The sequence below is a fragment of the Xenopus laevis genome, chromosome 3L, assembly GCF_017654675.1.
Source record: "Xenopus laevis strain J_2021 chromosome 3L, Xenopus_laevis_v10.1, whole genome shotgun sequence".
Lineage (NCBI taxonomy): Eukaryota > Metazoa > Chordata > Amphibia > Anura > Pipidae > Xenopus > Xenopus laevis.
Window position 1 is genome coordinate 97,342,184 of NC_054375.1, and position 12,769 is coordinate 97,354,952.

The window sequence follows — 12,769 nt, forward strand, 5'->3', positions numbered from 1 at the left end:
GATGCTTAACTGCTGTGTCTGTTCAAGTTGGCAACCACTACTAATTATTACATACAGCTTATGGTTCACATAGCAACTAAAGCAAGAGAATGCACATATAAGTCATATGGCAACCATTTTGGATTCATTAGCACATTTCTATGGCAGGCACAACATTGTTATTCTTTGTTTATTTCTTCATTAAACTGCTGTATTCAGGCACAGCAAAGAAATAGCTCTTTCTGCTGTTCATCAGCTAGCAGCTCTGCTGCAGTCATGATTAATTAATGAGCTACACATACAGTAAATGAGAAGAGAAACATCTTCAATTAAGATTTCCTGATGAACATGAAATATTAGAGAACCAACAAGATACTGCTTTTCAAATTATACAAATCATACTGACTTTTATTTTACCAGCAGTCCCAGGCTGGTGACCAGAATGTTGTCCATCACCTTCCACAACCCTCCTGTTGTCTTATTACAGAGAAATGCTAAATAAATAACAAAAAGGTGGTACAAAGGTGATACCTTTATTGGCTAAGATAATCATAGCAAGCTTTCAGAAGATTTTAGTTTCTTTTTCAAGCTGAATATAATGAAGCTGTGGTGTTCTCTGATATATATGCACAGTGGCGGAACTACCGGGGGAGCAGGGGGTGCGAGCGGGCCTGGGCCTGCACCCTCTCAGGGCCCCGCGGCAGCCCACGCGACACTGAAATGCGTGTCATACGGAGGGGGGCGGGGGCCCGGCTGCGCGTCACGCACCAGGGCCCGCCCCCCTCTAGTTACGTTACTGTATATACAGATCACATCTGGTGCACAACGTGTTACAAAAGATCTGCTGTCTGGGTGCTGATTAAACATCATTAAACGTCCGTACAAAAAGCACACAAACACAGGACTTATCCAAAAAAGCAAAGTAGTGATTTATTCAACATTTCAGCCCTTCAACTTGGACCGTCTTCAGCAACAATCTGCACATCCGTGATCACTTATAATTTCTCAACATTATTCTTCCTTTCTTTCTTTATGTATTTGTGTATACAGATAAATGTATTTAATGAGTCATGATGACTATGCAATGAGAAAACATTTATTGCTGCATTGTTCTGTTATGTGTTTTACTCTTTGTTTTATCAAAAAAAAAAAAAGGAAAAAATAAATTAAATATAAAAAAAAAAATTCTCAACATAGTGGATGTACATGGGTACCCCGTGTAACTCCATAGTGTTCAAGTGCATGTTATATGTGTAAAAAACAGAAGGAAATATATCACTCAATTAATGCCCAACCAAGGGATTTCCATTGCTACAAAATCAAGCGTAACCGTCCGGTGTGAGAAAGCAACAGTATTGTTATACTCTTGCCTATCTACCCTTAATTGTAGAGCACGGCACAATATAGTGAACATGTACCTGCTAGCCTTGCGTGACTGGGATCTGTCATCAGTAGCCTTCGCAGGTTTGCGTACTGATAGCGGTGCCTTTGTCATCCAGGACGGGTACACTCCTTTAGTAACAGCGGTGGCATTAGTGTTTTCTCTCAAGTGCTGCAACATAGGCTTAAAAGTAGGTAGCCAAAAACGGTTGCGCTAGTCAATGGCAGTGCACTGATTCCAGCAGAGCACTACCCCACAATTGCCTATTAACTATAGTGCGTAGTGTGAGCACAGCCCCTTCATATTGATAATAGCGATAGCCACACTGCAAGGATTGGCAACTTATTGTCCCCATCTGGGTGTCCATCGTTAGTCCCGATCACCATAATCGCCCTAATTCAGGTCCCAAGCTCATTTGTGAGGTTTCTCTGCATAGGGGTTTGTCTGTACCTTCTAACTGAGGTTCACTAAAGGAGCAGGAGGTAACAATTCCTGTTAGGCGATACAACTAACTCAATAAAAGAAAAACTGGAAAAATTCATTATATCATTATGAATATGTCAGTACTGGCCTATATTTAGCCACAAATACACACTTCAGCGCCTAGTTTTCATCGGTATCAAACAGTAGTCCTAGAACAGTGATTGTAACAAAAGTGTCACATGGTAATAATTTACAATGTTGCATTCTTGGGCCAACAGCAATTTGTATCAATAAAACCGAGACATGGGAAGTGTCTCATTCAGACCTCTAGGGGCCAAAGTATCTAATTTGAATATCCATGTGGATTCTTTCTTCAGTAGCAGCAGGTCTCTTTTGCCCCCCTCCGCAGTGCTGGTATATGGTCTATGATCATATGTCTAAATTGAGGCAGTGTATGTTTCAATTTAAGCCAATGCTTGGAAACCAGTTGGTCAGCTTTGCCAGTAGATAATGCCTTCCTAATAGCGCTTCTGTGGTTGTTCATGCGTTCTCTGTATGTGGTGGATGATTTACCAACATAATACAGCCTACACGTGCACCAAGCCATATAGACAACATGGTCTGTAGTATATGTAACCCGTGTACAGCTTCATGTGGGATGACTGTATATAGGCTTGCCTTTCCATAGTGACCAATAAACACTCTGGGGCACTGCGCCAATGAGGCAAGTTGAGAAACTCATCTCAGACAGCAGTACCCCACTAGTTACCAGAGGCAGCAAAAATGCCACTCCTGGTAACTTTATGAGCCTAATTTCTGGTTTTCATACTGGAAATTTGGCTCCTCTAGCGCTGAGACTGCTGGACCCCCCTGCTGAAATTGTGGCAAGCTGCCTCACAAGGCGGAGGGGCCAGGATTGCCCCTACATGTGCCCTTAGTTTAGCACATTAGCAGTGACAATCCTCTATGAGATTAATCACAATTGCACACATCCACAGATCTGTGTGTTCAGCCAAACTTATTTTACTTCCATCTCATTTGATTGTCTGGCAACAAGAGCTGCATTACCAAATAAGTGCATTCAGCAGGATCTAATAAGACGGTATCATGTTCACATTACTCCCTGAAAGAACCTTACATAGAAGCAGGAATACATTTTTAAGGAAGTTCAGTTAATCGCATCAGCAATTTCTAGGAACAGATTATTTTCCTTTATTTTTGTACTGCCTTTAGTTAACTGGAGCAAGTTAACCTGTTCTACAGATAAACAATAAAACAGTGCTAATTAGAGAATTAGTAAAGGAAAACCTCGGAGAGGCTGCTCTAAAATTATTAACAGTACTTTATACATATTCTCTCAATACAAATCTACATGAAATATTGTAATGAGTCCCCAATTCCAATACAGCTTAGACTAATGGCAGAAGAGGTGTTTTTTTCCACCTGAAGACAAACGCAGGCATAGAAATGACGAGCGCCCGGCCATTCCAAAAGAGATGGATTTTGGCCACAAAACAATTGTGTATGTATATTCTAGCCTCCACTTTCCAGAAAATACATTTTCTTCTGCCATTAGCCTTACACGCCACCCTTAGAGAACACAGTAAACCATAGCTTCAAGTTGTTTGTTTTTTTGTTTTTTTTGGGCGAGATGAATAAATTAACTATTTAATACTTAAGCAAGAATAAATTATAAAAAGGAAAAATAATTTTTAAGTTAAGAGTGAACACCTCATTAGAAAATAAACATAATAAAATACTTGTAATGAGAATCTGTCAGTAAACAAAAGAACGGTTGCTTTGAAAGGTCAGACAGCCCAGGAGTGAAAGGAACTCCAGACAGGATCCGGATTTAAACAGGGTATAATGTTTTCTATACCACCAAGGAAGCCAGTTCCATCATCCATCTGGTTAATTACTTTGTGCTTCAATTAGAACTGCCCCTTTAAAACACAGTAACATGGGATACCCCCTGAGGACAGAAATAGCTTACTGCTCAGCAGTTAAGTATTATTTCTTCTCACCTTTCACACTACCCAGCAAAGATACAACAATTCCATGCACAGCCACTTTCACTAGATACTTTCAAATGGGGTATATACCAACCTAAGTGCTTTTTAATAATCATAACAATGGCAGTATGTAAGCTCTACACTACAGGTTTACATCTACCACAAATACATCATAATCTGCAGTGAGCCTAAAGTGTTTCATTAACTGCAACCTCTGTCAGGAACCTAATAATAATGCAGACCCAGCAACAGCTGCAGCAGAGTGCCAGGCAGGGGACCGGCACAATACCGAATGTTTGTATAAATGAAAGCAGGCAATCATCCTTTAAACTGGGAAGATAGTTGGGTCAGTAACCTCTAGTCATACCACTGTGCTACTTAAAGGGGTTGTGTTCACATTCCAACACAGATAGTTCCCCGGAAATAAAGACTTTTTTCAATTAGTTTCTACTTCCTATTTGTGATTGTTTATCTAATATTCAAGTTACCTTATTATGTTCTTATGAAGCAACTCTGGAAGTGGTGTCACTGAATATGCAAACAGTTCTAAATGATACATTAGTTGACATATCTCTTATCTTTGTCCCTGCTTATCAGAATCCATGAGTTTCATTAAAAACAGCCGTTATAATTGATACAATAATTGCTAATATTCCACAGATGCTGCTGAGAAATGTAGCAAATAATGTAGCAAATTGTAACAGTTTAGAATCTGCACCTGGATTATAGAGTCGCCAGACTAAAACACTAGAGACGAGAGCAGTAAACTTTAAACTTAAATGTTTGGAAAACTGTCAAAATAATATATGAAATGCAATTGGAAAAACATTCTTTATTTCTGAAAACAAATAAGCAGAAAAAACTAACAACCCCTTAAAGAAGAAGGAATTTTTGGGCAGCATCTTTTATTGCCCTTTGGGAACTCTTTGTATGATTGATAATATTAGGTCTAAATATTTTAAGAAGGAAAGACCTATTTACTTGGGGTGCCAAATTTAAGGCACCCCCAAGTGATTGTATATACTTAACTGACACCCCAGGCTGGTGCTCCTATCAGTAGAAAACTGCATTAGTCAGGGTGTTCTTCCAGTGAGCACCACGGGGGGAACGGCCTCCGGCTTCTTCTTTCTTTGCGCCTGTGCTCATACACATTAGTGTGAAAAGCAGAACATTAACAAAGAAGTTGGCTATTTCTTTCCACTGCGCATGCGTCTGCCCCGGTAAATTTAGAGAAAGAAGAAGAAGGAAGCCGATCGCTTGCTGGAAGAACACCTAGAACAATGCAGTTTTCTCCTGATAGGAGAACTGGTCCAGCGTGTTGGGTAAGTATATATAATCACTTACTTTTGGCATCCCCAAGTAAATTGGCCTTTCCTTCTCCTTTAAATATTTAGCACCTAATATTATCAATCATACAAAGAGTTCCCAAAGGACAATAAAAGATGCCACCCAAAAATTTAGAAAAAGTGAGAACTGTTGCAGGTAAAATGTTTACATTGTGTAATAAAGCACAAATGTGTAAAGCTGCCCATGGATGCAAAGATACCATGGACCGTATGTGGATCATCCCAACATTTTCAGTGCCATGCCGATCGGTTGCTTAGACGATCGGACAGGTTAAAAGATTTATATTGGCTACGGATCAGATCTCTGCATGTATTGCCTGACAATATCAATGGGAGATTGTCACTACTGTTTGTCGGACATAACTTTCGTATGATTCTCTTTACTACTTTATATGAATCTGAATGGTTAGTTGCAGGTCGGAAAATTGGCACAGACGATTGTTCATCCAACATAAATATAATCTGCACACCTATGGCCAGTTTAAGAAGGCATTTTTATACAATTTAAGTGTTTTACCTGTAGTAATTCTCACTACCCACAATGGAAAAGTATTGTCAGGTGTTTTGTCACTGCGACAAAACAGCCCATCTGTCATCATACAATGTAGCCATACAATAAATACATACAGCTTTATTTTAGTGATATAAATTCAGACAGTTCTACCAGCACTGCCATCAGAATTCCAATTTTGTCAAACTTGTGAATCAGTATAGGACTTATATTTAGACGCCCTCCTGTATTCAAAGTAGTGGGGGAAAAACAAAGCTCTGAATTATTTGGAATGATGAATACACTTAATATTCTAGGCCAAAATGACAAAAAAAAATCAGTGCTCTGAACACAGCTTTTGTTAAGGTGGCAACACCGGCAGATTTTAGCTGCAGATTTAGCCCCTTCTCGGTTAGAAGCTTTTCTGCCTGTGTATAAAGCTGGCCATAAACAAAGAGATCCGCCCAACAATCGGATCATAATGCAGTCAATACGGGTGGTCAGATCGCGGGACCACATCAACGAACAGATGCGGCCACGATGAAATGGGATTTTTAATCCTGCCCAATCGACATCTGCCGACTTTCAGCCAGATATCAATCGGGGAAGCCCTGCGGAGGGCCCCACTCACGGGCCAATAAGCAGCTGACTCGCTCTGTCTGCAGCTTTTATCGGCCTGTGTATGGCCAGCTTAAGGGTACTCCACCAGGCCTATCTGACTAATATCAATTGGGCTGGTTTAAAAATCTCACCGGAGCAATGACCAAATTGTTGATGCGGTCCTCGCCCAGGCTGCCTGTTTCTCCGTCATTGTTACCTTTCATGTTTCTGATCCTTTTCAGCAAAAGAGCACTCACATTCTTTTCTAGAAATAATTCACTTTAATTATTTGATACATTTTTATTACAAAGCGTGTTATTAATTTTGAAAAAAAAGAGTGCTTTTTGTAATAACATCCTGTTTGATCTTGTACCAGAGGAGGCTGGACGATTAGGTATAAATTGGTCTAAATGTAGTAATTTAGGCCAATTTTGAGGTAAATTCTTATTATTTTCTGTTCTGAATACTAATGACATTACTGCAGATTGCCTGTAACAGCATAACACAGATATGAGTCAGTGATGTGGTTATGCTTATTCCTTAAGGGCCAATTTATGGGTGTCTGGGTTCAGGCAAATCTCTGCAGAAACTCTGAGGGAGTTTCTACAATTGTTTGTTTAGGAACTCGCTCTCAATTTCTGGTATGGTTTGCCATGTGGACCCACAAAGCATCATAAATCGGTCTCTTACTTTACCTTCGCAATGGGAAATCTAATTAACTACCTTACAAGAATCAAACATGGAGCAATTTCAATTTCCTTGTTTGTCCTATTTAAGTTGAAAAACTCATAGCAATTTAGTGATTAAAACAATATGCAAAATGTAAGCCCTTTTGCTGTCCATCATAATTATACGTCACAAATGAGGCCGTTAGCCCTGAAAGTTTGAACCCATGGGTGGTTTTAATGTTTGAATGTGACAAACATGTATTGATTTTATTCAGGGGTGCTAACTTATTTATTGTTATTAGTAGGCTGACCGGACAGATTTTTTTAATTTTTTTTAATAGAAGGTAACTAAGTTTAGGGACTGCAACTAATGGACATTTCCTAGCTCACAGAAAGACCATTTAAGCAGTGAATAATAATTGATTATCCTAAATAAAACAGACATAATAAATCATAAAATAACATGATATGGGTACTGTCATTCATTGATGTGGGTCATATGTTTTATGACTTTCAGTTTCTAAAAACCTTAAGAGCTGCTGTACACCAGACATTCTGATTATCAATACAAATAGGCATACCTACAGCACCTTCCATTGCTGTGAATGGGAAATTACTAGTGGAAACCCACATTTTTATTGAAACTGATCAAAATGCGTTGGTATACTAAAACCAATTGAATCTAGCTATACATAAACCAGTTAGGTTGTCATTAAGGCAGCCCAGTGTTATCAGGCCCATTCAAAATGTTGGCTCAGTTTGATCAAAAATATATTACTTCTAGATGGGCTTCTAGATAAAAACTAGGGATGCACCGAATCCAGGATTCGGTTCGGGATTCGGCCAGGATTCGGCCTTTTTCAGCAGGATTCGGCCGAATCCTTCTGCCTGGCCGAACCGAATCCGAATCCTAATTTGCATATGTAAATTAGGGACGGGGAGGGAAATCACGTGACTTTTTGTCACAAAACAAGGAAGTAAAAAATGTTTTCCCCTTCCCATCCCTAATTTGCATATGCAAATTAGGGTTCGGATTCGGTTCGGTATTCGGCCGAATCTTTTGCAAAGGATTCGGGGGTTCGGCCGAATCCAAAAAAGTGGATTCGGTGCATCCCTAATAAAAACGCAGCAGTGCTTGATGCAAATGCAGCCATGCAATATTCATTTAAAGGAAATCACCATGCTACTTACATAACCTATTCATATTCACAACTTTATGAAGCTGATGATCTAATCTAAAACATTTCGTAGCATACAGTGGACTATAATTTTCATTTAGAAAAACCTTTTTTTCCCAGAACCGACGTGAGGAAACACATGAAATTGTTTTTAATAATTTTTAGGAAAAAAAGGGTTGTACAGGAAATGTATGCATTCGCCTCATATCTCTGCCCATTATATATTATGTTTAACAGAGCTAAAGACATAGGGGTATATTTATCAAAGAGTGAAGTTAATAGTGAAATTTCGCAACTTCCCTTTCATTTCTATGGGGTTTTTAAAGGCGTATTTATCATCGGGGGAAATTTCACTTTCACCCATTGATAAATACGCCTTTCAAAATCCCATAGAAATGAATGGAGAGCTGCGGAATTTCACTCTAGTGGCGGAACTTCACTCTTTGATAAATTTACCCCAAGGAGTGTGAGCAGTGTGCGCAGGTTATGCATGTATAAAGCGGGGAAATTAAACTATAAGTGACATAAAGCAGAGTTAACAGCCACCTTTTCTATAAATATTCAGTAAACCCCATGGGCTCATATATTGTGAATATGTGCTAACAAAACAATTTCCTCTGCTTGACAAATTATCAGAATAATAAATAGTGATAGAGGGCTATGCGTTGTGGATCAGGAGGTGCAAGAGTTTGCAATTCGGTGCCAAAATCCACTATTTGTGCCCGCATGCAGGACAATGCAATCTGGGTGCAGGCAAAATAAGGGGCCAATTCCAGCGTAGTTGTTGAGCGGAGGGGAGATTGGCCTGCAAAATGCAAAAACAGGCATTTTCAATCAGATCTCTGCTTGACTAGACTCTGTGCAGCCGCACACAGGCGGAAGCTGTAATTTTAACTGCAGATACAGGAAGCAGCCGATTATCTCCACCTAATTAAAATCTTCAGATGGAGAGAATAATTCAATAAGCTAAGGGGCCTATTTATCATGCTGTGTAAAAAGTGAAGTGAAGCATTACCGGTGATGTTGCCCAGAGCAACCAATCAGCATTTAGATTTCAACAGTTGATAAACAAAGCAAAGGTCTGATTGGTTGCTATGAGCAACATCACCGGCAATGTTTCCCTCCACTTTTTACACAGCATAATAAATAGACCCCCTTAGCCTGCCGTTGCCTTAATGGCATACATGACTGAGGCTCAGCCTTTCTCCACCTGCTTCAAGGCAGACAGAGAAAAACCAATGCACTCCCAACCATTCCTTCCGGTGTCTTCACTGACAGCCATAGCTTGGGCATGTTAGCAGACACTCAAAGCAGATTTTAGGCCGAAATTTGCATAATTTTGCTTTTCCGTGTCAACTTTTGCTCCATGTGTCTGGATACAGGCCGACACCATGCCCATCAATGCAAATAAGGAAAGGAGTCAGGGTTTTTTTTCGCTTTATTTAAGCTTTCCATTAGCCTTATAATTAACTTTTAGTTTGATGAAGAGAGAGTGAAATTCTGAAACGATTTCCAAATGTCTCTTTTTTATTATTTGCCTTCTTTGAGTTATTTCGCTTTTTATTCAGCAGCTCTCCAGTTTGCAATTTCAGCAATCTGGTTGTTTTAGGTGGGGTCAGTGACCCCCATTTGAAAGCTGAAAAGAGTCAGAAAAATCAGACAATTCAAAAACTGAAAGGTTGCTTAGAACTACCCATTATATATACACAAACTAAAAGTTACCTCAAAGGTAAACCCCTGCTTTAAGCATAGGTCTGCTGACCCCGTTCCCTGTACTGAATCAGTAAACACCACGGTATAGCATTCCAGTAATCTCAAATTACTTAACTTTTATTTTCATTTATTAAAAGCACAATGATTGGCCAAATAGTACTGTATAAGTAATATGGCCACAATGAAAGGTATAAAGTTATATAGTATAGTATTAACTTGCATAATCTAATCTTGCCTGTTTGGGTTACATTGATTACTTCTTGTCTTTTAACCGATACAATCTATCAGACATGAGTTTACATCTAAAACGTATGTGATTATTGCAATTATTTCAAATAAAATACAACATAAACCATTAGGACTAATTCCCTAAATTAAGCCTGTTAGTGTGCCACAGAATACAGATTCCATGTTCTGCAGTACTTCTAGGGAGGGGAGAAAAGGAGTGAGTTTATAAACATCTTGTTACAAAAAGTGGAATTACAGAAAACACACACATATATATATATATATATATATATATATATATATATATATATAATTTTTTTTTATTTTTTTTCTAGATAAACAAAGTCTTTATTATTTTGTTGAATGGTTTGCAGAATTCCTGCATGGACATCAAAGCAAAAGCAACAGAAACCCTTGTGGTCATAAATAAATGGCTATGCAAGTCAGTGGGAGATTATAACATGGGACTTTAGAGTAGCAGCTCAGGCCCCCAAGGTTACCCAGCCCCAATAAATTGCACATAAAGCAGCAGAGTGCCTGATACCCAATCTCATTTAACAGCGGTAACTGTGTAGCAGCTTATAGCTATTTTATTTGACAATGGTCAAACATGTAGGGTTGATTGTACTGGTGTGGGGGAAAGCAGGAGCTTTGAAAACACCCCAGGAGGCCAATTATTTTAACCAATACTGCCTCCAAATGCAAGTAAAGATATGTGCCATAAGTCATTTATGACCTTTTTTTTTTAATTAAGAGAAAATGCAAGAAGGTTAACCCTACACAAGTATGTTTCCTTTAAACATAAAAAGAACTGCAATGTGGGGAGGGGTCCTAAACCGTAATGAAGCCATAACTGAAGTATAAATAAAACTTACGACTGCAAAACACAATACTAATAGCAATAAATAACGCATGTAATACACAGAACTGCAGACAATTGCTATGTAATGTGTTCTTTCAGGTATACAGCATGTGCTCTGGGAATGTATGACTCTCTATTTCTGTATAAACCACAGCTGCAGCTACATGTTTGCATAATACAGATATAACAAAGAGACAGGGGCATTGCAATAAAAACTTTTTGTGTAGGTAGAACATATATAACCTATAGAAGTGCCTATTGGCAGAGAGCATGCAGAGAGCCCATGTGCTAGTAGGGAGGGGATGTTATCCACACATATGCTGAGGATTTAAATTCCAGTGCTGCCCTCCAAGCCTTCCCGGACACCCAGCCCAAATACATCTCCTGAATGGCTTTCTGCAACAGAGCGTCAGTGGAAGAAGTGGCTGCTCCGATCCTTGCACACCGGGGCTACACACACACACACACCCCTATCCTGAGCCTGTCTGCTGTACAACTGCTATGTTCCACACGTGTTTACAGCGGCGAACACACATATATCTGTACATGGAGCCGGCGCATTCCCACACACACACACACACTATATACATACATCACAGCTATACTACAAGCCAGCACATTGTTCCCGTATGTTCATCTGATAAATGCTGCATTTGTGTCCCCGCATAGAACCCCAGCCCTTATCTCAGCAAAATGCATATATACATCGTACTATGTTAGCCCCTCACTCTGCACATTCCTAAACACCGTGTGTACCCCCTTCTAGCATATACAAACACATCAATGCTCAACCAGTTACATGCCATCTTCTCCCGCTTTATTTCCCCCTTACCCTGTCCTGGTCCCTGGGTCACTCCCTCTCCATCTCTCACTGTCTCTCCGCCCGAAGCACTGCCTGACCCCCCGAAACGCCTCATGCGCATGTGCAACGAAGGAGTGGGGGTGTGAGAGAAAGCAGAGAATCACATTGCGCAGCGGCGCTTCTGGCGGGTACAGGGAGGTCAGGGTTGGTATGGCAACAGGCGCCATCTTGTGGCTGGCATTCAGTCTAACATGATTTTGTCAAATGCCTTTTATTCAATCTTTCTTATTCAACAGCAAGCGCGAGTGCCTATTTCCCTAAAGTGTGCTATAATTTTTCGTGTATTAAAAGATTTTTAACTAACAAGTAACTTAGACTGTTATTTTTTTATTTATACTCTGGCCCAGTATCATCTGGTGTATCTAGATGTTACTGTGCCCCACACAACAAATTCATTTTAGGGCCCTCAACATATCCAGAGGTTGTCCTGTTTTACCAATAGAAATTGAAACTGCTCATTAATTAGGGCTTCATGGGTCCCCCTATACCTCCTGGGCCTAGGGTTGCCACCTTTCAATAAAATTTGCTGGGGGCGGTAAAAAATGGCACGGCTTGATGTCAAAAGGGGCCAGATGTGACATCAAAAGGGGCGGTGCGTGACATCAAAGGGGGCGGGGCCGCGGCGTGTGATTGGCCAGGCAGCGAAAAAAGGTAAGTTTTGCACAGATTGGGCTGGGCCAAGGGCTTTAGTTAGGGATATTACAAATTTACCAGCAGCTACATTCCTGGTAAATTTGTAGCATACTTTCCAACTGTCCCTTTTTCGGAGGGACAGTCCCTCTTTTGACAGCTCAACCCGCAGTACCTCATTTTTACTGGAAAGTCCCTCTTTTCTCTGCACTGAACAGCCAGAAAAAGAAACAAAGTTTCTCACTTAATTGGCCTTTAGCAGAGAGCCCAGAACAGCTAACAGGTGCAAATAAGATACTTTGTAACAATTTTGAGACACAAAAACACAGTTTAGATAAGGAGAAATATTTTCAAACTTTCATAACCTGCCAAATTTTGTAAAACAAACATGGTAATT

General features: G+C 39.8%; 1 protein-coding gene across 3 annotated transcripts in view; it reads right to left on the reverse strand.

Annotated features, from left to right (window-relative positions):
• The window catches only part of LOC108711290 (talin-2), a 118,237-nt gene extending 106,374 nt beyond the window's left edge, over positions 1–11,863 (reverse strand). For all 3 annotated transcript variants that reach the window (XM_018252882.2, XM_041586665.1, XM_041586664.1), the window contains exon 1: positions 11,713–11,863. The gene's annotated coding sequence lies outside the window, so the exon portion shown is untranslated. The remainder of the gene's footprint in view (positions 1–11,712) is intronic.
• Positions 11,864–12,769: the final 906 nt, after the last annotated feature.